A 27,593-nucleotide genomic window follows, 5' to 3' on the forward strand; every position below is an offset into this window, starting at 1 on the left:
TCCGGAGAATACATCTTGTACCGCTCCCGCAGATAACCTCCGTTCCGAATCGCTGGTGGTTCAGACCAATCACAGAATGACATTGTGTTTGGGGTGGGACATGCAACTGTGACGAATCCAGGAAGCCAGCGCCGACGCAGGGAATAACAAACAAACCCAACATGGACGAATGGACACTACAATTAATTCTGTTCTCGCATAATTACTCACCGTCTCCTTGTTGAATGTTGAACAGCGAGAGGCGCTTTGCGTATTTCTAGCTGGTAAGATGTTCATGCTTTTCCCCCCTTCGACAAGAACGAACACGAAATTGGTTAAAACAAACGTGCAGAATGTCGCAACGTCCAATCAGCTCGAATCATAGTACAGAATGTCACACCTTTTCGCGACGAAATTACTGTGGAGAGGTACCATAGTTTACATATCCATCTGGCTATTGCCAGGTTACAATTTTGCTGGACCACTGTAGCACGTTTCAAACTGCCCAGTGTGAAAGATACTGACTTGGAATGGAGGATGAAGTCAACCCGGCAATATTTCACCTTGAGGGAAGCACATTGGGTTGGGAAAGTACACCCTAGATCGATGGCAGCACCTTGGATTCAGTTTCAAATTGAATTTAGTGGTATACACACTAAGTTAATAATGTGGGTCCGACTACCCAGGTCGTATTGGGAGCCATTCGGGAGCTGCGACCACTCAGACACACCCCATCAATCAGGGAGTGAGAAGTGGAGGAGTGGGGGAGGGTGATCCCTGGAGCAGCCCATAGTGATGCACAGGCGCAAGACTCAATATTGTCATCCTAATGAGTTGTCTTTATATCAGGCAGTAAAAAACTTGCAATGAGCTCTAACAAGGTTTTGTTAAATGGTGCGTTACGGCTAAAACGCCGTATCGATCGTCCTCATCTGCTCTTTATTGACGTCTGCTTTGGCTTTTTGTGGTTCAATCAGTCAACATCCTGAAATGACTGGCGTGGAACGTCAGAGGTTCCGATGTAGTGCGAGAGAAGCTTTTTGTGAACAATAACGAAGAGGTTGTTTGAGAATTTTGAAAGGGAATTTACGGTGGTAAGTAAAGTGTTTGTGTTCTAAAACCTGTGAGGGAGTTGTTATGAATAAGTAAGTAAAACTGTTTCACTGACATAGTAGGATATCCAAATATCACGATACAATAAATATCACAATAACCATAAAATCACAATGATCATGATATTGTGGGTGGTTGGCGACATAAAAAAAAGCTCATGATAATGTATAAGAACTTGCAATATTGTATAAAAACAAACAAAAAAACGCTCATATTGAGAAAGAAAAGCACTATGTTGTGTGCATAACAGAAATGACGGAGAAATTGGTTTGTCATGTGCTCCTGTTGGCTCAGCGGCATAAAGTATTATGATCTGTGTACCGGTAATTCACAATATTGTGTTTGACTGAAGCCGACCAAAAGTATGTTTTGTTTTTTGTTTTTTGATAGATGTTGAAAAATATTTGCTGTTATGACTTATTTATAGGAGTGATAACCGCCGCAGTGGCAAGAAAACATGCCTAATTAAAATTATACTGCACTAATGACCTGACTACCAGAGGATGCGAGAACTTTACAAATCGAATACGACATTTCCTTTTTAACAGATGTGCTGCGTTAAATATTGTGACATGACGAGCACATTATTGTGGCAATTACAGTTTCGCAATCTCACGATATTGCCGTTATCGTTACATCCCTAATAGTAAGTCCAATTAGTCGTGAGAAACAATGTCTCATTTTGAAGACTATCATCTTTGTTCTTCCACATGGTTGCACATAAGGGAATATACAGTGGCATTAAAGAGACAAAAATAAGTGGTGTTTACATTCTAAGAGCTGTGAGTCATCTGAATAAGACTTTGAATGAGTCATTGTGAATAACACTTTCACGGTGACATATTTAATTATGGATAACTGCATTGTGTTGACAACTTGATCTACTTTGTACAGAAATTTGAAGTTATGGTGGCCCTTAAAGGGCATAAAGTTATGCTGTTTGTTATATGCAAAAACTGTGAACAAATGAGTTATCATGAATAAATCATATTGACAATTGTGAATAGCATTTTGTCATACTTACTTAATTGTATGTACGTTGTACTTGTACGGACAAAAGAGTGTGCGCGTTGGAGGACAAAAGACATGACGATTGTGTTCTGAAAGCTTTGCCATGTTAGTCGTGAGTAACAATGTGTCACGTTGACTACTTGATGTGGCTTATGTTGAGGCGTGGGCGCATCGCCCCAGGCGCTAGCGACCTGTGCTCTGGGACTGCATCCATCATCTCCAGTTTCACTGATTGCGAGGCTCTGAAGGTGTAAAATTCCATTAGGTGCCATGGTGCAGGCGTAAACGGCGAGGTGGCTCACAGCCACGTAGGTGCGGTGTTAAGTGGAAGCTGCAGCTGTTTACAAGCACCACCACAGGAGTCTTAACGAGGGAAAAGCAGTCCGGGGTAATTGTGGGCCGTGGAGGAGGTCAGGCACCAACGTCCAAAAAAAGAGCAATTTAACAAGCTCGCAGCGCAAATCTATAACCGCAGTCAACCCACCGGGGGCTGCGGAAGTCGCACTCTCTTATTCTTTTTCTTTGCTGAGAGCACCCACGCGGGCAAAAGTTTGAGAAGTTTATCTTTTTACAACTTTCAAGGATTTAGTATCCTCATTCTAGGCAAGAATTCTATTCATTCTAAATGATATCCAACAGAGTGTGGTCTTGCGGTAGATGTTCCCAAAGGAACCCTCTTCGTTGGTTAATTATATCTCACAGTTGGTTGTCGCAGGTTTGAGGAATCCAGGTCCAGAAAGTAAAAAAAAAAACTGGTAGGTGAATGAGCACGTCTCCACCTGTTGAGCTAAAGCCCAACTGTTTTAATTTCTGGAGCTGGATTCCACAATCCCGACCATAGGTAAAGTAACCAAAATCAGAAAGTCGATATTGTTGGGTCTAGCTTTTGGAGCATTATTTATTGAATACCAGTCAAAATGGTCAATCAAGCTTCAATTTTCTAAAGATTGTATATATACTATACTAAGGAAAGTGTCCTATAGGTTTCTGGGAACTACAGTAAACCAGATCTATTCGCAAAGGTTAGGCACTGAGCCCTACTGTAAATAATGAATAACTGCTAGGATATGGCACCCGCTGACTCCAATTGTTTAATAGTTAAAATATATATAGCAAACGGTAAGTCCGTTATGATGACAAATAACGGTAAAATTCGAAAAACTGATGGATTAAGTGCACAGGGTCAGGACCGATGAACTTTCTTAGTCTTAGCTGACGACTGATGCTAAATTCAGGCCAAACCTGAAATATCATGACGCGCAACGTGTTTCGCATGCCTTTGATTGCTGGGGTGACTACACCGGAGTTGGTTCAAGCCGAGAAAAGGAGGGGCTGCTCCAACAGAAAGAAAAAAGTTTGAACATCTGTAGTCACTCTGGTCACCTGCGTTCTACATGTAAAGTTGTAGGGCTGGGACAAAATATCGTTTCACAATATATCGCGATACTTGTTGTTTCGACCCATAGTATCGATCCATTAAGTGAGTATCGATACTTTTAGATACCATGCATTGCTGTGCAGAGCGTGCACCTCCGTCTGCATTATACTACGTTCTCACCAAATCCGAAAAGGCGAACTGGAACGCTTCATTCGCGAGCGGTTCACGGCGTAGAGTGTTTTTGGAACGGCTGTTGCTTATTCGCGCTTTCGTGCTCAACGGAGCGGAGGAGGCGTGTCCCTTGGTGAACAAGGAAGTGGAGCACTTTAGCGAGTCAACAAAAAGTGAGCACCGCCAACTAATTTAACTTCTTTCTTGGGACTACAGCCGTGGCACTATTTTCTCCTTTTTTGAGGTACGTGATAGCACTTTCGCTTTTTTCGTGGAATTCGGGCAGTCGACATTTGAGCTAAAAATAGCTTTGCCGTTAATAATAAGCACTGCTGCTAACTCGGTACAGTTCAAAAGCAAGTAAACAGACTTACCAGCACTTTCTTGATCATCATTCTGTCACGGCTGGCCGTGTTGTTGCGCTCGGGGTGACAATAGAAAGGACGCTGTGTGTGACGTGGCCCGTACTCAAAGCCGAATTGGCTACCGCGAGGCGAAACGCGAAAAAGTTAAATTTTTTGAACTTAGACGAATATGCGAATGTGCGGATTTTCGTTGCGAATGTGCGGATTTTCGCTGCTTCGCACCGCGTCCCAATGCGCGAAACGCGTCCTCCGCGCCGCCCCACGCACTTTCGTTCCGTTGCGCGCGAACTCCATTGACTACAATGCAAACGCGCCGCCGAATCGCCGTCCCTCGCTTTTGGTGAGAACGCAGCATTACAAGTAAGTCATATGCTAATCTGCTAAACCGATAGTGAGCAGCACTGCGCCACCGCAGCTTAGTGGAAACTCAAAAAAAGAGATGAACAACAATATAGCCTACTAGCTAATGTGTTCGCCTTGGACCGGGAACAACCAAAGACGAACGGCGCCTTCCCTCTTAACTCACTGCTCCCACTACTGAATAGTTTTTTTTCCCACTCTCCGCTTAGTAAGATGCTTAAAGTCGTCTCATCTGATCTGAGGTTAGAGGTTAAGCGTTGGGGAGGCGGTCGGTGCGCGGGAGACATCTGCCGCCGCCTACTCGAGCCCAGGGGCCGCGACTTGGGCTGCGGGCTGCGCGCGGGGCAATGGGTCCTCCATCGGCAGTTGATTAGTTCTCTGAGAGTTCCTTAGAGAGTGCCACTGTGACCACGTCGAAGTAACTTTGAGCAAAATACTGAACCCCCAGTTTCTCCTGACGCTGGGTCATCAGTATGTGAATGAGTAGTTAAATGTAAAGCACTTTGAGAACGGGTCATCTCCACCGGCATCCGCGAGGTGCCCCGGGGAACGGAGGTCGAACCAGCCTGGGACAGCCCCAACTGCAGGGGGAGCTCCCGTTCAATGAGGAAGTGACGCTCAGAACACGACGTGCGCTAAAACTTCCAAGTGTCGATGATCAATGTGTCCTGTAATTCACATTAGTATTTTTCCCCTGAATTTAACTCAACCGACACAGTATGTGGTGGTGATTTGTGACGTAAACTAACATTTTCTGACCGGTATTAACATTAAAAGCTTTCTCTGTTGATAAGTCAACCAATTCCAACAGTTATTCCACTTACCAAAGCAATAACACTATGCAGCATGTTCACGAACAATGCGCTGCGTCCGGTAATAGCGCGAAATATTGCACCACAACTGCACCTGCAGTCTGCGCCCAGTTACCAACCTATTCACTAAGGATATTGCTCTGATCATATACCGGCGCAAACACGCCCATAAAACTGACAGCTTGCAGCAAATTTGCACCTGATTTACCACACATGGCAAGGGATTTGCGCCAACAACATGGTTGTTATAGTAACTAGTGTTGTTCCGATACCGATACTGGTATCGGCAGAGGTGCCGATACTGCATTAAAACAGTGGTATCGGTATCAGTGAGTCCTCACAAGTAACATGCCAATACTATTAATTCCAACACTAATATATAATATATAATACTAATAGATATCCTATTGGCGTTTGAATGCTCTGAACCAATGGCAGGACAGCTTTTTCATGTTGATGGAAAAAAAAAAACCCTTAGGTATCGGTATGGTATCGGTATCGGCCGATACTGCAAAGCTGGGTATCGGAATCGGTATCGGGGGCCAAAAAAACTGTATCGGAACAACACTAATAGTAACAGTTGCGAGAAAGATGACATTATCAGAAAGCGAGGTTAGACCGAGAGTTAGCGGTTGTAGCGCCATTAAGCTGTACAGAGCAGAGAGGACGACAACGACGTCATTCATTCATAAAGTACAAATTATTGGTGCGATCCTTTTTAAATAAATATATTTTCAGAGGTTGACGTGGGCGTACAGTATGCATCTGGCACGTAAGAATGATCGTAAAATGCCTCCCCGCCATTGCCGATCATCCCGGGTTACGTTATGTGTCCTAAACTAACAAAGAAAAATCCCCCCCCCCCCTCTCTCTCTCTCTCTCTCTCTCTCTCTCTCTCTCTCTCTCTCTCTCTCTCTCTCTCGTCTCTGCGTGATCAGAGAGGGCCGTGCATGTTGTGCCGCAAATGGCATGCCCTGCTGTCATGATCCCGCTATCGAGATTGCAGCAGTTAATACATGATTTCCAGAAACGTTATTTCCGTCACGCAAACGAGGTGTTGCTATTTGCGCTGGCGTTAGTGAATTAGACGCTGCATATCAATGAGTCTCATTTGCATTGGGGTGGGCATATTTTGCGTCAAATGTATGCAAATTACCATCATTTACATACGCGCAAATAACACCGGCGCACCGTGACATAATCTGTTCAGCAGAGCACTTAGTGACGGATTTCCCCATCTGCGTGTGTTTAGTGAATTAGGCGCTCCTGGATTGCTCCATTTTTGCCGGTTAGTGCAGTGCAAAGGCGATGCAAACCTTTAGTGAATAGGCCCCAATGTATTTTTACTAGGAGTTTTGATGTCTGTGATTAAAGTCACATAAGTATGCAGTACATAATAGTGACTAATATTCTTCACACTTTCTGGGTGGTTATTGTCACATTTCTCCATCAGTCAACCAGTTTGCAAAGATTAGAATTCCGCATCACAGCAAGAACCCAAGTGCTTTTGAACACCACCCAACACTAGATGGATGAGATATCTGATGTCAGATGTGGAATCAGTACTTTCTCCTTGTCACCAGTGTTCAAGCTTTTTGGGGCGATCTAGTCCGACAGTATATCAAAAGCAACAAGACCCTTGACTTTGAATGATATACAAATTCATGACAGGATTTGTTTTATGTATTTCTCAGGTTTGCTCAACAGATGATAGTCATAAAACTTTTTGGGTCTGAGATTTATTTCCTGATTTGACTTTGATCTCCTCACATGCTCCTTTTGTTGAAAGTGAATTTCTCATTTTATTTCCATTGAAATACTGTTTCGTACACAGACCCCCCTTTTGCAAGTATACTGGGTTCAAGAAGGCCAGGGGGGAAGTGGGCGATGGCTTAGTATGAATGTTATTGTGCTGCTTGAAATACTCGTCAAAAAGGAGTCCAAGCCTTGCATCGCAAACGAGATGCTAGCCAGATGCAGCGGTATGATTGACAGCTAAGAAGGGGAGAAACGAACCAATTCAACCACGTCAGGCGAGTTTTTAATGTTTACGGCTTTTACATGATAATGTTTACTACCTGATTAACAGTACTGATTAACTTGAGATGGTGCTTTTAATGAGGTACATGTGTGCTTTATCACACTACAACATCTACTTTCACACAATGCACTGAGAGCTAAGACAACCTGCGGGTGACGGGGGTGTTGGGGGGGGTTAAGAGGCCCCAGCAAGGATACTATTTTGTTGTGAGAGAAGGCAAAAGGGTGAAAGTTCAAACACTGGCGAATTGAGAGTGTGACGTCGTGATTGCTAATGTCAACAAAGAGAGACTACTTGTCACATTCTTGGTTGTTTGTCTAAGGAAGTCACCATGGTGACCAACAACATGGAACTCCGTTTAATTTCATGGGAAAAAGAATTAGAGGGAGCCGAGAGTGGGCTTGTGTGCGTCAGACAAATTACGGTAATCATCATGAGCAATTTTTCGTGTTTTTTGACCAAGAATCACAAAAGTTGTCTGGAACTGACACGATGGTCATCCCGTCATGGTCCCAACAGAACCATAACTACCGTGCCATCATCACAGCACAAAGGGATGAGTCATCACTCGGACAAAATGATAGAATAAAAGCACTCTTGTCCAGGGTGCGACATGAGAAGGCAGTGCAGACGAATGAAGATGACAAAGAAGTTAGACTCTGGCAGCACATATCTCTTGGGGTGGAGGAGAATTTAATACTGACCTTCTGTCTAATACACTGGATGGAGTTCAAATTTTGTAGAAATGGGAAGAAATTTCTATGATCATTTTCTCTTTGGAGGAACTCTGGAAATGGAAGGACAAACTTTTTTTTTTTCTGTATTTATTGTGTGCCTAATCACCTGAGCCTGTAAAAACAAAAAATCTTCAGTCTAAAAACTTAACTCCACTTCAAATCTTCCTGTCATTTTGGCCATAGCTTCTTGAGACTTTTTTTGTGGTTCCACTCATGATAGATAAGCCTATGAGATTTAATATTCCTCAGTGAAACATTTTCCACAAAAAAAAAAAAAAAAAAAAAAAAATCTAATTGGCTGACTTTGTCTCTACAAGCATGATTTGTTGTTGTTGTTGTTGTTGTTGTTGTTGTAACCTTTTTGTGGGTCTACTCATTATATGCATGCCTACCTATCCTAAAAACCTGCAAAACACAATCTTAAGTAACTGCAACTGTTTGATGTTTAACATGTGATGCGCATAAAACCTCTAAGTGCATCAACCCCCAAATGCAAACAGAAAAAGAGAAAAAGCCACATGAGGTTCACCTCTATGATGGAACATAACAGCTTGACACCACTTGTCAACATACGAGGGGGGTGTTCAAAATGTATTAAAGTGTCTTGAATAGGAAAAAAAAAAAAGGCCTCAAATGTTCACTAAGTCACACAAAAAGCTTGAGGCTGAGATGCTTCAAAGTGTGCATGCAGTGTCTGGTTGGGAGCCCTTTTTCTAATAGAGATAAATCAAATTATTTGACGGATCACGCAGTAGGGCACTCACTTGATTAAGAAGACTATTCCATTAAGGGGCTCTCTGATCACCAATAAGAACATCTGCTGCCAGCTGCGTCCTTTGGCGAGGATGCAGGAACTGCAGGAAGAACAGGATGAACTGCATTGTAAGAAGGAGCAGTTCCTTTGGCCGTATTTTGACATTTTTGCCATCGAAAGTTGTCAAAGGTCGTCTAAAAACTCCTTCGATTGACCTTAAAGGTCTTTACAGGTAGCATTGAATCATTGTAAAGTTTACATAGTGTTGCTGAACAAATAGCAACCACCTCGCCAGTAAAAAGTTGAGCTATCCATCACTTAAGGGTTCGAACACCTATTGTATTATCCTGCATTGTTATTTAGCTGAACTAACGTAGCTAAACGAAGCTGTGTTTTTTGGGGAGGGATTATGGAGCGTTCAATTCTCTGTTTAGTCTGAAAGTAAACTTTAACTGGGTGTGGCAATAAACAACTTGAAGCCTCTTTTTTGAAGAATTGTTCACCAAACTTCTGCTTGTAAAATGATTTAAGTTGCATTCCCTACCACCATACAGTGCTTGATTGTCCCATTTTTGCTAGCAAAACAAAGAAAATATCAAACATTTTGTACCTTGAAAATCTGCAAGTCAAGTCACTTTTGTACTTTTTTAGTCAGTCATTAAAGTTTGAAAAAAAAATCCATTGGTCAGCGTTCAGGCATTCTCCTGTTTTGTCAGTACCAAATGCAGTTGTGGGCTACCAGGTGGAGAGCTATGGTGAAGAAAACTGTAGCACGTGTCTCAGAAGTGATAACTGGCCATGTAATCCCTGCGTCCAATTGACAAATTTGAGAGTAAACAAAGCGCAGGCATTGAAAAGTCTGAATGCTTGCTGAATGCAGTGAGCAGAGCAAGGAGAGTGGAGACAGCTGGGCAAAGTGAAAACATCTTTGAGGGTCATTCCACTACATCACACGGAGACTCTTATTCCAATGTGTGAACACGCAGGAGACACGTCTTTGATGCCATTTCATAAGGTGCTTTTTATGTGAGGCATTTCTCTTGAATGCTTTTAAGAAGGAACTGACATTTTAGTGAGTCTTTGCTGACATAAAGCTAGAAGTTACATGTGGGAGAACATTGATCTCAACTAACATTAGCTTATAATTATTATCAAGATTACAAAAGGTACTTTTTTATTTTTGTCATTTTGGGTGTCTGTTCCTCTGACTAAACAAGAAAATCGAAGGCTGAAAATAGGCTGTTTTGCCGTGAATAAAAAAATATATATTTATTTTTGTTCCACTCTTTCTTTGCATCTGTGCGTGAACGCCACAATCAGGACTCGAGTCGGCTCATTAAATCAAACGTGAAGCCGGGAGCCGAGGAGGCGTCACGGCGACGACAATCTCCATGAGCCGAATTAGCGGGACAAATTGCGGCTCCCACAGGCCGTCGCTTGGCCGGTCGCTTTCATAAACAAACTCTCGTCTGGCGGCCACCCGGGCTCGCTTCCTCCCCTGAAAAAGAAGCCCCTCGTGATGGAGTCAAGGCCACTTAGGCCGAGTGATGGGAAAGCAAACAGGCGAGTGAAAGTGCAGTAGGTGTAAATGTGTGAAAATAAACCACAATAAGCGACGAGACCTGCTTACCTTCCAACTTCCTGCTTCATTCGTACTATTACATGTAATGGTGATGCTGATGCTCAACTTCCAGTACTAATGGAGATTGTGTGTCTCGAACATGAATGGAACATGAAAATGTCCTTGATTGCAAGCCAAGTGACGGACAGAAGAATCCAAACAGGAAAACATGAGAAAATTCAGCCCTCAAATCAGATTTATTTTGCAAAACCCACAAAAAATTCTGCAGAAGCCATCACCGAAAAAACAGGTTTGAAGCTGCCATTTTAGGAAACTTGTAATTCAAGTAAAAACGCTTCCTATTTCAGCTCCCAAAGCAAGTTTCGTTTAGCAACATGAAATCTGACTTGTTGATCATGAGTAGACCCACAAAAAACCCTGAAGAAGCCATACCCGAAAACACATACTTAATCTAAGTTTAGTGATGTATTAATTTTAATTAAGTAGCTGAAGCCAGTTTCACTTAGCAACATGACATTTGGTGGACATGTCTAATAAGAATATAGACCCACAGAGAAGTCTCAAGAATCCATGACTGTAAAGACGGGAAATCTAACATTTTGGTTTGAATTCATCATTTTAGGGTCATTCCAACCATTTCCAGCGAACCATTTCACATGAAGATGAATAAAGAGCCAACACTTTGGTTTGACAATATCATTTTTCAGGAATTTGAGCCTCTTCCAGCAATCGTACATGAACAAATTGACTTGATTGTGACCACATATGAAAGAGATATAACACTGGTTTTAGTATGTAATAAGACAAGACAAGATGTTTGAGTCATTGACTCCCGAAAGAAAAAAAAAAAATGATGCAATGTGATTGGCTCGCTTGACATTGTTTCTACATATGATGCAATGCAAAGAGTATGCGTTGTGCTCATTGCCGCGTTGTCAAGAATAAGAGGGGGTCTTTGTGATCAGTAAGACACTAAAAATCTCGTAGAGGACGCATCCTCTTCAGCACCTAAAAGTCCACAGAAAAACTTGCAAAGTTTTCACTTTGAAAACTGCCATTTGTCTTTTTGTCCGCTTGTGTCCTATTTTTTATTTCTTGACATTGCCATCAGCGCCCCCCGCAGGGTAAATACACACACCGGAGCGCTATTGGGTTTCCGCAGAGGCACACGTCAAATAAATAGCTCCCATGTAACCCAAATCGAGGCATTGCTCAGATCCTGACTGCTCACTTCCTGAACACCAGTACGTACTGAACATCCAGCACCGGAGACTCCCCAAACCCCTCCAGACTTTTTGGGACTCAGCCATTCCTCAGAGAGGCTGTCCACATAGCTACATAGATTGGAACAGCACAGCTAGCTTCACTTGAAACGTAACGAGCCGACGCAAGAATATTAAAGGGCCACTCCAACACAACACAATACCAAAAGTTCAAGTCAATGCTAATGCGAATTTAATTACTGTGTGAGAATCATTTAACACATTCACTGCCAGCCCAGCAAAAATGCATTATTTGACGTCTTTTTCCGTCAATGGCAGTCAATGACTTAAGATGAGATGTAACCAAAATTGATGGATTTTTAAGCAACATTTGCCTTAAAAAAAAAAAAAAAGGAAAAAAGGATGCTGCAATATAATCACAAAATATATTGGCACATTGTGTTTAACACATTCACTGCCAGCCCAGCAAAAATGCATTATTTGACGTCTTTTTCCGTCAATGGCAGTCAATGAGTTAAGGTCCTAAAGAAATGGAATTTACACCATTGCCAACTGAAACTGTAGCACCTAGTGACGATACAGTTTCACTTTCTGCAGTAAAATCAAGCCGTCTTGGAAACATGTTCATGATGTCCCGTCACCAGTTTCTCCAAAACAGATGAAATTATTATTTTTTTTATCATGGCAGAATTTACAAAAAAGGCTCAAGGCTCCATGCCCAATTTGTAACAGGAAGTCAGCCATTTTATTTTAAAGCAGTCATTTCTGGCTGTGTGTGTGTGCGTGTTGTGTTGCTGCCACAAGTGAAGGCAGAGGAAATGAAAAGTGTTTTGCAAATGTTTTCACAGCCTGCTGCCAGCGTTTTAACGCCCTGCTAATGATTAGCACGGATCTCCAGGCTTACCCTGACATGATCCCACACGCCTACATGCTGAGATACACTTACAGCACACACACACACCTGGTTTGTATGAAACACAGCACACGTAGCAAGAGGCACATTACTTAAATATGACCTTGTGTGGTGAACAGGTTGACCATGTTTTGGTTATCCAAAAAAAGGAGTTTGGGGGGAATTATGACCTCAATGCATGAATGGCGTTTAATATCTTTTTAATTTATCTCAGCAGGAAATGGGAGAAACTGTAATGAGTAAATGCATGAATGTCATATGCAAGGTCTTTTGCTTTCCAACTGATACTAAACACCGAGCCAGTGGTGTAGTGGTCTGTGAAGAAGTGGGTATACTCTACATGAATTTTTATTTATTTATTTATCCATCCATCCATTTTCTTAACCGCTTGCTCTTCACAAGGGTTGTGGGGGTACTGGAGCCTATCCCAGCCGGCTTCGGGCAGTAGGTGGGGCACACCCCGAACTGGTTGCCAGCCAATCGCAGGGCACACAGAGACGAACAACCATCCACACTCACAAGCACACCTAGAGACATTTGGAGCGCCCAATTAACCTGCCATGCATGTCTTTGGAATTTGGGAGGAGACCGGAGTACCCGGAGAAGACCCACGCAGGCACAGGGAGAACATGCAAACTCCACCCAGGAAGGCCGGAGCCTGGACTCGAACCTGAGTCCTCAGTACTGGGAGGCGGACGTGCTAACCAGTCATCCACCATGCTACCCTTTATTTATTGATCTATTTGTGTTGCTTGTAGAAAAACCCTCTTTAAGAAATGGTGACGTGAGGGAAAAGTCGTCATTTGTAATTACGCACAATAATAAAATTATCATGAATGAATTAGGAGCAGTTTGTAATATAAAATGTATTTATTTTGAGGTAAACGTGAATAGCATGTTACCTACTATAAAATTAAACTACATCATATAAGGGCTATAATACTTTAAGTTATTGTCTACAGTATACAATAACTTGGTTAACGTTATTTAGACATAAAAATAAGGGGAGAGCCTTCATAGACACTAGATAATCTCTGGTCTGGTCATTTATTACAGTTTCATTCATCGAACATTGCAGTCTGCCATAACAATATTTGAAAACTGGGTTCGTTATACAATTACTGAAACAATTAGGCAGATTCTGTACATCAGTGGTCCTCAAATTGGGGTAGGCCTACGTGGGATTTTAAAATATATTTTAAAAGGAGCATACATGCAAGAAACCATGTTGATTTTTTTTCCCAGTTTCTGCTTTTATTTTAAAGTTAACTGAACTATTTGTTTTGAAAACCAACCTGTACCATGATCCCAAAGGACACGTTATTTTGATAATTGTTGCACAATTATTTATTTACTATTAAAATAATGACTTCTTTGTTTGTTTGTTTGTTTGTTTGTTTGTTTGTTTTTAACCGATACATAGTGGGACTTGGGTCCAAGTTAAAACCAGTTCCCAAACTCACAGACACATAATAGCACGTAGCACTGTTTTCTTCATCCAAAATGCTTTGTGTTGGTTGGGGGTACTAGGCTGAAAAAATATTTCACATGGGGTAGAAAAAAAGGTTGAAAACCACTGCCCTACATGATCCTAATCTAGCTAGTTTAGGGCTAAGATGCTAACGTTAGGATAATGTTATATTTCATAACATTAGCCTACTAGCCGAACATTGTGGTGCAGTGACATCGCCAGTTAGTTTAAACATTTTATTTGGAAACAACTTTAAAACTTAGCTGTGAATGATGTTTTCATCGTATGTACAGTATGTTCTTTGGATACACGCCGTCACTCACTGAAAAGACGTTTATTTATTTCTGCCGAGCTCACATCATCACGCAGGGGACGGAGCGACCTGTCAATCAATTGGCGTGGCATTGGCACCCACACGTTAGCAACAAAGTCCTCGGCGTGACCCGCCCTCCTCATTCTTTGATTGGCACATCATGGCTTTAATTAATCAATTAGACAGCGAGTGTAGGCCAGCCAGTTAGATTCGGCAGAGGGTGGGACATGGGCGGGTGCGCAAAGACTGCACTTCAAGGAGGATTCAGAAGTGGGTAGATGCAAAACCGACTGAAAAAGAAGTGGGTAAACACCGTCTACCCGCGTATGCCCTGGACTACACCAGTGTGCCGAGCCACTTCATTATCACAAACATAAAGTTCTAATTCATGGTTTCTTGGAAAAGAGCAGAAGTCAAGGAACTCGGCGAAAAAACCCCATAGAAGCACAAGGATAATTTCACAAGGGAATGTCAGAACCGAGTTTCAAACCCAGAACTTCAGAATGGTGATGCTAACCACCACACATCTGTGCTTCCTCAAACTCAGGTAATGAAATATTATAAATCCCAGCCTTTTTTTTTATTTTTATTTTTTTAAATCTTAGCCATAAATTGGATTTGTATTGGCAAAAGAGCACATGTGATCACTGAAGGGAAACATCCCCTGCTTTCACCAACTAAAGACAAAACTGATTTAATAGCATCTTCATGTGTCCCGTGGCTCTTCGCAATATTTATGCACGCCATCACGTTTGGATTACAGTACAGCGCTATCACTGGAGGCCCCGTAGCAGACGCGTAATTGTTTCCATTCTCATTTGGTGGGCTCTGCATTAAGCCGCATTTTACCCGAGGAGCAAACGCTGGCATTGTATTATAATGGCATGAATACGTTGCATCATGCAAATGAGGACCTCCAGGTGACATCTCTTATAGGATTACCGCACAGCTTGAAACACTTGCGCCACATCCACTTCCTGACAGCCTAAACGCAAGCCTCCACCAACGCACTCAATCCACCCTTTGGATGTTTGTTATGGGAACCAACGATACAGCACAACACCGAGACACCTGATACTTTATGTTTGCATTGTGGATGATGGAACAGGAAAAACTTAAAAAAAAAGAAAAAAAAAAGTCCAAAATAGTAAAGATCTGTGAATGCCTGTTTCTCATTTAAAGAAGCACAATATTCAAGTTGCTTGGTTGCAGATCAGAACTAAAAACCCAGTGTTGTTTATACAACACCAATGTCTACTCTCACCACAACTTCATAAATATATTTTAGTTTTGTCTTACACTCAACCAAAATTAGACATACTGCACTAGCAAAAGATCGAGGCTATTTAGTTACCCAGCTGTAATAATTTAAGTCTCTCCTTCTTGAGAATAAAATACCAACCACTGCGATCATACAACCTTAGACTCGGTTCCCACTCCAGGTCTAAGTGCTCAATTCCGATTTTTTTTGGTAAAATCAGATTTATTTATTTTTTTTGAGTAAGCGTTCACATTACATATTAATTGTGACCCTATTAATTGCATCTGCAAAGTGACCCGCACACACAGAAGAAGACACAACGTCACTCATAACGTTGTGTTTGTGGAAGTTAATATGTATGGTCCAGTGTGTCACGGCCACGGACTTTTATAAATCCGTCATCGGGCCTCATCTTTTTCGCATCTCCTATAGGGAGGAGTGATGCGGGAGGAGGTGGAAATATTATTTTGGGAAAATGAGGTGAGCCTTTTCGAGCTCCTCATTTCACAGAGACGTTATGTCATTGCCGCATGTAATAAACATAAAAAGTAATCTGTGTGGCTAAAATACTATCACCAGTGACTACAAATGTCAACTTTAAGCTTCATGTTTCATTTGGGATTAAATCAATGTCATATAGAAAGTCACAATTGTTACTCGAAACAACTTTTCTGATTCACATACGCCTCACGAGTATTACACCTTGTGCATATTGGATTATTGATGACGTAGAGGTCGGATATATGCGATCTGGCCGTTCATACTACGTTCACATTGCAAAAATTCGGTTACGTATCTGATCTTGGACCACCTATGAAAGTGACCCACGTTTGATATGCAAGAATCGGAATTGAGCCGTTCGCACTGATATACAAAATACAGATACAGGTCGCATTTGGGCAAAAAAAATAAAAAATAAAAAATCAATTTGGGTAGCCTTAGAAACTCACTTTTGACTTGACTTGAAAAGAAGTGGACTTGTTCTAGTAAAAGAGGACATGTGATCAGCCCTCTGTAATATCTCTCTTTCCCAAACATTGACAATATTCAAGATTTGAAAGGCCATGTGAACACGTGCAAAATCACAAATATGCTATTTAAAAAAACTCGAATAAAGTCCCTGGGTTATGTCTTTTCTAACCAGAATATTTGGTCATATATACTGGTATAGCACCTGTAAGCAGAACTTGGGTTTGTGTTCTGGCCATCTTGGTGTTTTGAGTCCAGGAACTACTTGTATTTGCAGTGGCCATCTTAAGTTGCGTGTATACATTTGATTTCTCTGCAGCGTTATCACGTTACCTTCTGTCTCTACGACAAAAACAAACAAAAAAAACAGTGCATATACACTAACCTGTGTTTTAAAATCACCTTTTATTTCTCTAGGTTCCACACGTTTGTTTTTGTCAAAGCGCTACTATTACAACGACAAAATAAATAAAACTTTATTACAATAAAACATAATTGAATAAGCATAAGTGAGTGTGATTATATCCTTTTTAGATATCTACGATGACCCAGCATGTCCATTTCCATTTAATACACATACAAATTGAGCCCTAATTTCATTTTAAATTATTCAAGTAATTAACTGACTAGAAAAAGAGGAGGATGAGAGTGTGCAGTGGATCAAAAAATGTTGAAGATGTCCTCCTAAGATTAAATGTCAAAAGAATTAACACAAAACAGGTGCTCTTCAAATTTGGTGGATTAATAAAAGTTGATAAAAAGGTTTTTTTTAGGTGATTAAGTGTGATTAATCAAAATTCGAAGATGATATATATATATATATATATATATATGGGTGTATGAGTGTATGCTCGTTTTCAATCAAATTCTACGACAGGGAACTTCTCATTTCCAAATTGTACGACCTTGACAGCTTTGAGGTTACATTAATAAGCATCCATCTGATTCCTATGTGATGTGACAATAATACAAGGATATAAAAATAATATGCGGGGGGACGAGTAAGAATACATTACATTTATTACATTTTTTTGGCAGGCCATCCCGCCATCAAAGCCCACCCGCCTCACCTCACTTCCCATTTAGGTGGCTTACCTCCTCCTTGGTCTAAAAGCTTTTTTAATTATGGCAGCCATTAAAGGGAGGAAGGGGGGGGGGGGGGGGGGGGGTCTGTCTCTTGGCTCGATTTGATGGCATTGTGCAGAGTCTGCACACACGCATGCTTATGGATGCATGCAGTACACTCAAAACAAGCAAAGTGGCTCCATAGTCATTGAATGATCTTCAGTATGGAGATGTAGCAGTTTTGCCAAAAAGTTAAAGTCAAGCTTAAAAATGATGTGTTTGTGTGTGCATGTGTGTGTGTGGTACTAAAAGTTAACAAATAAATTGTGGCTAAAGATAGCAGACAATATGAGTCACCCTCTTAAAAGTATTGATTGGTCGCTATAAAGCAACAAAAAAATGCAAGAGATATCAATTTTTAAGATGAATGAGGTCTCAGTGCTGTAAATGTGTCTGTTTTCCAGGCCACTAATCCTATTGTCACCCCGCTAATAGAGGAACCCATCCGTCCTCCGAGCCCACCCTCCCCGGTGGGTTCATGGCGGCTTCCTGTTCACACCAATGGGAAGCCTTCATCCATCGACGAGGGGAGGCCACAGGCTGCTATATACTATCGGGTTACCAGCGTTTCCCATGGGGTGCCTTTTTTCCCGAGGTGTCCATATGTGAAGCACGGGGGATATGGAGGGTGAGGTTCAGGCGTAGGTCCCATTCAAGAACCCACCCGCTTCAAAGGCGGCATTAGTCTTTGAATCACAACAATAGTGCGCGAAACCTCCCCTGCACGAGGCCTTGAAGTCGGACACCCTCCTGGCTGTTGACCCTGCCTGGCGGTTCTGACGCCTCCCAGCTGATCATGCTTCCACTTTGATGGTGAAACAGAACCACACTGCCCATATGGTGTGACCCACTGGGGCGACATTACTTTTCAATAGACACACTTGTGTGATATATAGGTGAGAACATATAATGTGGTTATCTGGACTGGCCCACAAAGGGTTCAACTTCTGTTGCCTGGCTTGTAATTGTGCATGTAACAGGTTCTGGTTCTGAGAAAAGCCCCATGACGGATGTTGAGGCACCCTAATTTCCGGTGAAGGAGAAAACTTTCCAAATTTCCAGCGCGCTGTCGACATTTCAGTAGCGATACATCCAGTTTCTGTTGTCAGGGAAGCATGGATCAGTGGTAGAGTGGTTTGTTTCGCAACTCTGAGAGCGTTTGCTTAATCCCAGGCCAATATGTTAAAGTATCCTTGAGCAAAATATTGAATACCCACACTCCTGAGGCCGTGTCATCAGTAGTCAAAATCTGAAGCACTTTGAGGGCCTTGTAGGAGGGAAAACACTACACAGATGAAGTAACATTTACCAGAGTAAAGTGTAGTTTGAGTTAAAATAAATAAATAAATAAATAAAATAACACTCACACTAGTGCAATACACTCACAAGTGTTTAAACACCAGAGTTAAGTGTAGATTTTTAACACTATACAGTGTTGGAGTAGCACTGGTTCAGTGTGAATAAAGTAACACTTTGAAAAGAGTCACATTTACATTAATTGGTGTGGACACATATAAACACTTTTTCTAGTGTTAGATTTAACACTTACAACCCCTAACAAAAAGTATGGAATCACCAGTCTTGGACGAGCACTCACTCAGACGTTTTATTCTATAGACCAAACTCAGATAAAAAGCATGAAATAACTGTAAGGTCATTCCAAAATGCAACATCTTTGCTTTCAGAAACACTAAAAGAAATGAAGTAAAAACATTGTGCTGTTCAGTAAATGTTACTTTTATAGAGCAAGTGCAGGGAAATAAATATGGACTCACTCCATTCTGAGGAAACAAATATGGAATCATGAAAAACAGACAAAGAAAAAAAACATCCATCCATCCATCCATTTACTACCGCTTATCCGAGGTCGGGTCGCGGGGGCAGCAGCTTTAGGAGGGAAACCCAGACCTCCCTCTCCCCAGCCACTTCAACCAGCTCCGCCGGCGGGATCCCAAGGCGTTCCCAGGCCAGCCGAGAGACATAGTCTCTCCAGCGTGTCCTGGGTTGACCCCGGGGCCTCCCGCCGGTGGGACATGCCCGGAACACCTCTCCAGGGAGGCGTCCAGGAGGCATCCGAACCAGACGTCCGAGCCACCTCAGCTGGCTCTCTCAATGCGGAGGAGCAGCGGCTCGTCTCCGAGTCCCTCCCGGATGACCGAGCTTCTCACCCTATCTCTAAGGGAGAGCCCGGACACCCTGCGGAGGAAACTCATTTCGGCCGCTTGTATCCGGGATCTCGTTCTTTCGGTCACAACCCACAGCTCGTGACCATAGGTGAGGGTCGGAACGTAGATCGACCGGTAAATCGAGAGCTTTGCCTTTTGGCTCAGCTCTTTCTTTACCACGAGAGACCGATAGAGAGTCCGCATCACTGCAGATGCTGCACCGATCCGCCTGTCGATCTCCCGCTCCATCCTACCCTCACTCGTGAACAAGACCCCAAGATACTTGAACTCCTCCACTTGGGGCAGGATCCCATCCCCGACCTGCAGACGACACTCCACCCTTTTCCGACTGAGGACCATGGTCTCGGATTTGGAAGTGCTGATCCTCATCCCAACCGCTTCACACTCGGATGCGAACCGCTCCAGTGAGAGTTGGAGATCCCGGCTTGATGAAGCCAACAGCACCACATCATCTGCAAAAAGCAGAGATGCAATGCTGAGGCCACCAAACCGGAACCCCTCAACGCCTCGGCTGCGCCTAGAAATTCTGTCCATAAAAATTATGAACAGAATCGGTGACAAAGGGCAACATTGGCGGAGTCCAACCCTCACCGGAAACGAATCCGACTTACTGCCGGCAATGCGGACCAGACTCTGGCAACGGTCGTACAGGGACCGAACAGCCCGTATCAGGGGGCCCGGTACCCCGTACTCCCGAAGCACCCCCCACAGGACACGGTCGAACGCCTTCTCCAAATCCACAAAACACATGTGGACTGGTTGAGCGAACTCCCACGCACCCTCGAGGACCCTGCTGAGGGTGTAGAGCTGGTCCACTGTTCCACGGCCAGGACGAAAACCACACGGCTCCTCCTGAATCCGAGATTCGACTTCCCGACGGACCCTCCTCTCCAGCACCCCTGAATAGACTTTACCAGGGAGGCTGAGGAGTGTGATCCCTCACACTCAAAACTCATGACTAGTATTTAGTTGTACCACCTGTGGCTTTTATGACAGCTTGCAGTCTCTGAGGTATGGACTTGATGAGTGACAAACAGTATTCTTAATCAACTCTATTTGATTGCAGTTGCCAGATCATCTTTGCAGGTCGGAGCTTTGCTGTGGAAACTTTTTTTTCAATTTCCACCACAGATTTTCAATTGGGTTGAGATCTGGGCTATTTACAGGCCATAACATTGACTGGATGCGTCTTTCTCCAAGGAATGCTTTCGCAGTTTTTGCTCTGTGGAAAATGTCATCATCCCCAAACATTTTTTCAATTGAAGGGATAAGAAAGCTGTCCAAAATCAATGTAAACTTGTGCAATTATTGAAGATTTAACCACAGCCATCTCCCTCGTGTCTTTGCCTGACATGCAGCCTCATATCATCAAGGACTGTGGGAATTTTGATGTTTTCTTTAGGCAGTCCTCGTCAGTGTTGCCGGTAACGCGTTACGCGTTACTCAAAAAAGTTGCTTTCTAAAGTAACTAATAGTCTAACGTGTTACTTTATTCTACAAAGTAGTCTGATTAAAGTTACTGTCCAGAGAATCAATGCGTTACTCCACATTTTCATGCAGAAGGCAAACTATCTCACTGTTGTAACAGTCACAAACAACTACTGCTAACGACGAAGATGAGGCAGAAGTCATTGATCACCACACTGAATTCAGCCATGGTCTGGTCATGAATGGTTTGCACATTCAAAACAAAAGTGATGATACTTTTACTACTAGTTTTATTAACCAACAGGCACACAACACAACAAAAAAAGTGTGCATTATGGACCATAAAAGTGGTAAAAAAAATAATTTATTTCCATCCTCAACTGGTCCGTGAAGCATTATGGGATGAAGTCGTCTCCGCCCTCTCGCCAGGGGGAGTGACGTCAGACAAGTTTTCAGTAGGGGTGGAACAAAAAAACGATTCGACCGAACCATCGTTCGTCAAGGGGAGCTAAACGACCGTATCGGTTGCGAGTGAGGCTTTATGGTTTTCATAACAATAGCAAGAGTTCTGCGCCGTGCTCTACTTGTTTTGTTTACATTTCAGTAGCATCACCATTCAAGCTACTTCCGTGTTTCCGTGCTCGCGACACGGCGCGCGCGCGCGCAACGAGTGACAACATACAAATGGAGACAGTTAGCAGAAGCCGGTGCCGTACATCTCGGTATTTCCCATGGCTATCGAGTCCTCTCGGTGCACTTGTATGTCCCGGGCCGGCGTTGGTACTGCGCGCGAGCCAAAAAGAATAACTCCCGTGACGATCCAATGCATGGATTCAAACGACACAGGTATGTCCCACAGCCAACACACCAGCTAAGCTAAAAGCACACTGCAAGTATCTCATTTCTCAGTTTGTGGCTCCCTGTCAATGTCTACAACTAGCATGAGCAGCAGATAGGAGAACTGAGACGTGCCCGCGATTACGACAGCCCAAAAAACAAAATATAAACAGTAGTGATTCTGTGGTCATCATCGTGTCTCAGATTAAAAAAACAAAAAAAGATGTCATACATTAACCAAAAATGAAAGTGATGACAAAAGAAAACAAAATTGTTAAATACAAAAATTGTTGATTAAAAAGGGAAATGAACTTTTGGAAATATTTTTGCATATATTAAGTGGTTAAAATGTGTTTGATAGATTTATTGTTCCATAAGGTGGCTTCATATTTCTTTTGGCTGGACAGTAGGTTTATTTCATGTCTTAAATTTATGTTTCTGAAATACTTCACAATGTGCAAATATTCTGTTTAATTGTGTTGGTGTCTGTCTAAAGGTTAAATATTTATATTTAACATTAAATTATCAACCTTTTGTTTTCCTGATCCTTATTTTGAAGAGAAAAAACAAACAAACCAAAAAACAATTATAACTGTCAATAACTACTAATAAATATTTAAACTGATACATGTGTACACACTGGAATAGCGGAACAAACAAACAATAGAGGAATTTAGGGGATTTTCATTTTCAACCTGGATAGATTTTTATTTTTTGTTTTATAAAAAGTATTTACGTTACAAGAAGTCAAGAGAGACTGCCTATTTTGTTTTTCATAAAAAAAACGTTATTTTCATGTTAAAAATGCATTTTCAATTTCAAGTATTTGGAACTCCGTTTCTACTGCATTATTTTTATGTTGAGATGGTGTTATCGGCAGCTGCTGAAAGTAACTAAAAAAGTAACTTTTAATCTAACTTAGTTACTTTTAAAATCAAGTAATCAGTAACGCAATTTAGTTACTTTTAAAACCAAGTAATCAGTAAAGTAACTAAGTTACTTTTTCAAGGTAACTGTGGCAACACTGGTCCTCTTTGTAAATCTCACTAGAGTGGCACCAAACAAAAGTTCCGTCATCACCTTGTTCAATGCAGATTTGTGACTCATCACTGAAGATAACCTTCATCCAGTCATCCACAGTCCATGATTGGCTTTCCTTAACCCATTGCAGTCTTGTTCTTTTTTGTTTAAGCGTCAATGATGGTTTCCTTTTAGCTTTCCTGTATGTAATCCTATTTCCATTTTTTTTCCTCAGTATGGAGTGATTCCATATTTAATTCCCTGCACTTGCTCTATAAAAGTAACAGTTACTGACAAGCACAATGTTCTTTCTTCATTTCTTTTATTGTTTCTGAAAGCCAATATGTTGCACTTTGGAATGACCTTATGACTGTTTCATGCTTTTTATCTCAGTTTGATCTACAGAATAAAACGTCTCAGTGAGTGCTCGTCCAAGACTGGTGATTCCATACTTTTTGCTAGGGGTAGTAGTGTTAATACTGGCGATTTTGCTGTGTATGTTTTGTAATTTTGTAGACAATATGGAATATTGGTTGTTTCAAAGGTACATTTGGAAGGCTCAGCTTTGTTATTCATTATTACAACAAATAAATAAATAAAAAATGCTGCATGTGCCATTATACTCCATTTCTGTTGGTGGTGGAAATGAGCATTACTTGTAGAATTCCGTTTTCAAGTAAATGGCCTTCTTTTATTACGGAAATTTCCATTTGTTCTGTAGGTGGCAGTAAAGGACCTTTGTCACACTTACGCATTTTTTTTGCCGGAAATACGTAATTGTTGCGGATTGCGACTTCCGGTGTGGCTCACAGCGACCGTAACAACGGCGCAGGCTTAAAATAAAAATCTCTGTATTTTACTGTCATGCTCTTCCTGTGTTTTAAACTTTAATTAAAGCAGCCTTTTCTTTCAAAATGTGTAGTTTGTGTACCCTGCCTTCATTTTTTTTTTTTCGTGACGGAGTTTTCTTGGGCGATGTTAGCTTCTACAACGCCAAAAAGTTGATTTTTGTAAAATATTTGAGATAATGTACAATATACACTGAGATCCATCTTGCTTCTAGCGCTTAATATAGCTTAAGGACCGGAAGTTGAAACGCTCAATGGTGACATATTTTCTGTTTTTTGTGAAAAAGGTCTAAGGCATTGCAATCCCGACTTCCCCCAACTGTCTAGAAAATGAAAAACATGCATGTCTTTTCTGTTTTCAAACTGTCATTGACACATCCATTTTAGAATCGCTTAAGTTCATTCTTACCGGTAATCTGTAAACCATGTCTGACTATTATTCTAACACACACACGGAGAACTGATAACATTATTTTCAATGAATCTATGACTTTAGAAACTCTGTTAGTATTTTGTCATAGGAAGGCCTTTTAGAATCCTACAAAAAAACAACAACTAATAATTCTAGAATGAATATAGTATTTTAACACATTTGGTAAAATTTGGTACTACACTAATGGCGGTCCCACATTAACTAAAATAATAGTACTCCTTTGAGCACAGACAACCAATGAGGCACAAACCTTTAAAAGATATATAATCACAATCAGTGATCATCTTCAACGGAAGCGTCCATTTTGAAATGATGATTGAAGAAAGCTTTGACTTCACTTAATTTTCACCTCAGCAAGTGCACCCCTATGGTCTTCAATAAAAATTGCAGAAATGATATAAGACTGAAGTGGATACTACATGTGTGTGTTTATATACAGTGTGTATGGTGTCTGAGAGGCATGGGTGTCTGCTCTAATGGCTGCTTTCAACCTCCCACCATTCACACATTAACACAAACACACACTTCCTTTCACACACAGAATCTATGATGGTGATGAGGTTGTGAAAATAACAAAGAAGAGGGGCGCACCACAGGCGGCCAATATCGATCCCAGTCGCATCACCGCAACTCCATTTCCCTTCACACGCATCCAATTACGTTGGACCACGATGGGTAAGCAGCGAGAAAGTTGAGATGACACCCACATGCACACCCATAATGATGGCATCATAAAAGTGCTTCCCCAATAGCTGGCAAATTCTGATGTCGTCAGGGATGAATCCTCATTTTCCCCGCCCCATTGAGCGATTGTTCCCAAATGTCCCATAATTTTTAACCTGTCTATCTGTATATATCTGCCTGTCTGTTATTCTAATATTCTCATTATCCATTGATTTACTGTGCTAGCAGCTAACATCAGGTGTTGACTTATCAATCTGCCTGTCTCTTTCTAAATAGCTATGCTACTACCCCGAGCAAAAAGTATGGAATCAGCAGTCTCGGACGAGCACTCACTCAGACGTTTTACTCTGTAGATCAAACTCAGATAAAAAGCATGAAACAGTCATAAGGTCATTCCAAAGTGCATCTTCTTGGCTTTCAGAAACACTCAAAGAAATGAAGAAAAAACATTGTGCTGGTCAGTAAGTGTTACTTTTATAGAGCAAGTGCAGGGAAATAAATATGGAATCACTCCATTTTGAGCAGAAAATAAGGATACGCCCAGTCATTTTTTTCCTCTTAATTGGGCACCTGCCGCATCTGCTCGTTAGTCAGCCGTTACTAACAGTGCAGTTATCACACCTTGGAGGGCTGCTGAACCAAGTGGATTGGCAAGAATCATGACTCCAACAAGGGAGATGTCTTTTGAGACCAAAGACAGGATTATCAAACTTCTTGAAGAAGGTAACTACACGTATGGTTGCCAAAGATTTGGGCTGTTCACAGTCAGCTGTATCGAAGATCGGGACCAAGTACAAACAGCATGGGAAGGTTGTTCAAGTCAAGCATACTGGTAGACCAAGGAAGACATCTAAGCATCAAGACAAACAACTAAAGGCCATATGTCTTGAAAACAGAAAATGCACAACAAGACAAATGAAGAAGAAATGGGAGGTCAATGTTATGGCCTGTAAATAGCCCAGATCTCAACCCAATTGAAAATCTGTGGTGGAAATTGAAAAAAAAAGTTTCCACAGCAAAGCTCCGACCTGCAAAGATGATCTGGCAACTGCAATCAAATAGAGTTGATGAAGAATACTGTTTGTCACTCATCAAGTCCATACCTCAGAGACTGCAAGCTGTCATAAAAGCCACAGGTGGTGCAACTAAATACTAGTCATGTGTTTTGATTGTTTTTTCTTGTTCTGTTTTTCATGATTCCATATTTGTTTCCTGAGAATGGAGTGATTCCATATTTATTTCCCTGCACTTGCTCTATAAAAGTAACATTTACTGACCAGCACAATGTTTTTACTTCATTTCTTTTAGTATTTCTGAAAGCCAAGATGTTGCAATTTGGAATGACCTTACGACTGTTTCATGCTTTTTATCTGAGTTTGATCTACAGAATCAAACGTCTGAGTGAGTGCTCGCCCAAAGATTGGTGATTCCATATCTTTTGCTAGGGGTTGTATGTCTGTTGTTGCCTTCAGTGACAGGTGGAAATCATTGCTTTCTTTCAACAACGCAACAATTATTTGAAATTGTTGGACATTTCTCATCTGTCCATCATCCATTTATGTGAGCATTTCAGACATTGCTTCCAAGACCGACTGTAATTATACCTTTCGATATAATAATGACAATAATGATAGAAAGCCCCAGTTGACATTGAAGCAACAGTGCTTGCTTGTTGTCTTTTGGCTGAGGATCAAACGTCATTATTGTTGGAATCATATGGTAAAAAAGGAAAACTGGGAATTTGTTCTTGGAATCATTTGGGATTAAGAATCAAGTCCATCTGGGAATGACATGCGACATTGATTTTAAGCGCCTCGCTGACTCTTTGACCTGGAAATCCCCACCCCAGTGTGTGAAAGTGTTCTCCATGTTCGGGTGACTTCCTGCTGCGAGTGCAGGTGTGTCTACGGAGCGCCACGGGATGGAGGGTCTCCGGTGTAGAAGTTGTTCAGCGATGATCCATTTGAAGACCTCCCAGATGCCAGACTGTCAGAAGCAGATGTGAAGAACAACAACTGTCCAGTTTTTTTGTTTGTTTGCTTGCCAGCAAGGATGACATGAAAATCATTTGCCAAAGTTTCAACATGTCGTAATTGTATACAATATCATGGCATATACTGTAGCTATGAGAGAAGTTTGATACCACTTTTCTTTGAGTACTCACCAAAACCAAGACCATATCTCTAGTACTTCTGATGTATAAAATCACCATTTCAATAACTGTGAAATTTAGGAGTTAGTGGTAGTTATGCTTAATTACTGGACCCAAGAAGAGAGAACCCCCTTTGCTAGATGCTACACGCTTATGATTTCATGTAAACTCGCATGTGGGACCCAACTGCATTTTCTGCAAATAAAATGAGGCATCTGCTTTGGACATCAAACACAAACATCCTTGAATTTGTAATAAATAATGGTACAGTAAAAACACAAAATGCACACAGCTGGAATTTCTTCTCCCATCTGTTTGCAAAAGGTTCAACTGTCTTATTTCTTACACCATCTGAATGATAATCCTTTGACAGCGTTCTTCTTCTTTTCATGGCTTTCAGGTTTTGATGCTTACCAGACAGTTAGTG

At 41.6% G+C, this 27,593-nt stretch overlaps 1 long non-coding RNA gene across 2 annotated transcripts in view; it reads left to right on the forward strand.

Moving 5' to 3' along the window:
- The window catches only part of LOC144000484 (uncharacterized), a 39,734-nt gene extending 12,391 nt beyond the window's left edge, over nt 1-27,343 (forward strand). The window contains exons 2-3 of one of the 2 annotated variants that reach the window (XR_013278260.1): nt 24,872-25,005; nt 26,864-27,343. This is a non-coding gene — a long non-coding RNA (uncharacterized LOC144000484). The remainder of the gene's footprint in view (nt 1-24,871; nt 25,006-26,863) is intronic. The other variant, XR_013278263.1, reaches the window with a different exon arrangement.
- The last annotated feature ends 250 nt before the right edge of the window (nt 27,344-27,593 follow it).

The sequence above is a fragment of the Festucalex cinctus genome, chromosome 1 (genome assembly GCF_051991245.1).
Source record: "Festucalex cinctus isolate MCC-2025b chromosome 1, RoL_Fcin_1.0, whole genome shotgun sequence".
Taxonomy (NCBI): Eukaryota; Metazoa; Chordata; class Actinopteri; order Syngnathiformes; family Syngnathidae; genus Festucalex; species Festucalex cinctus.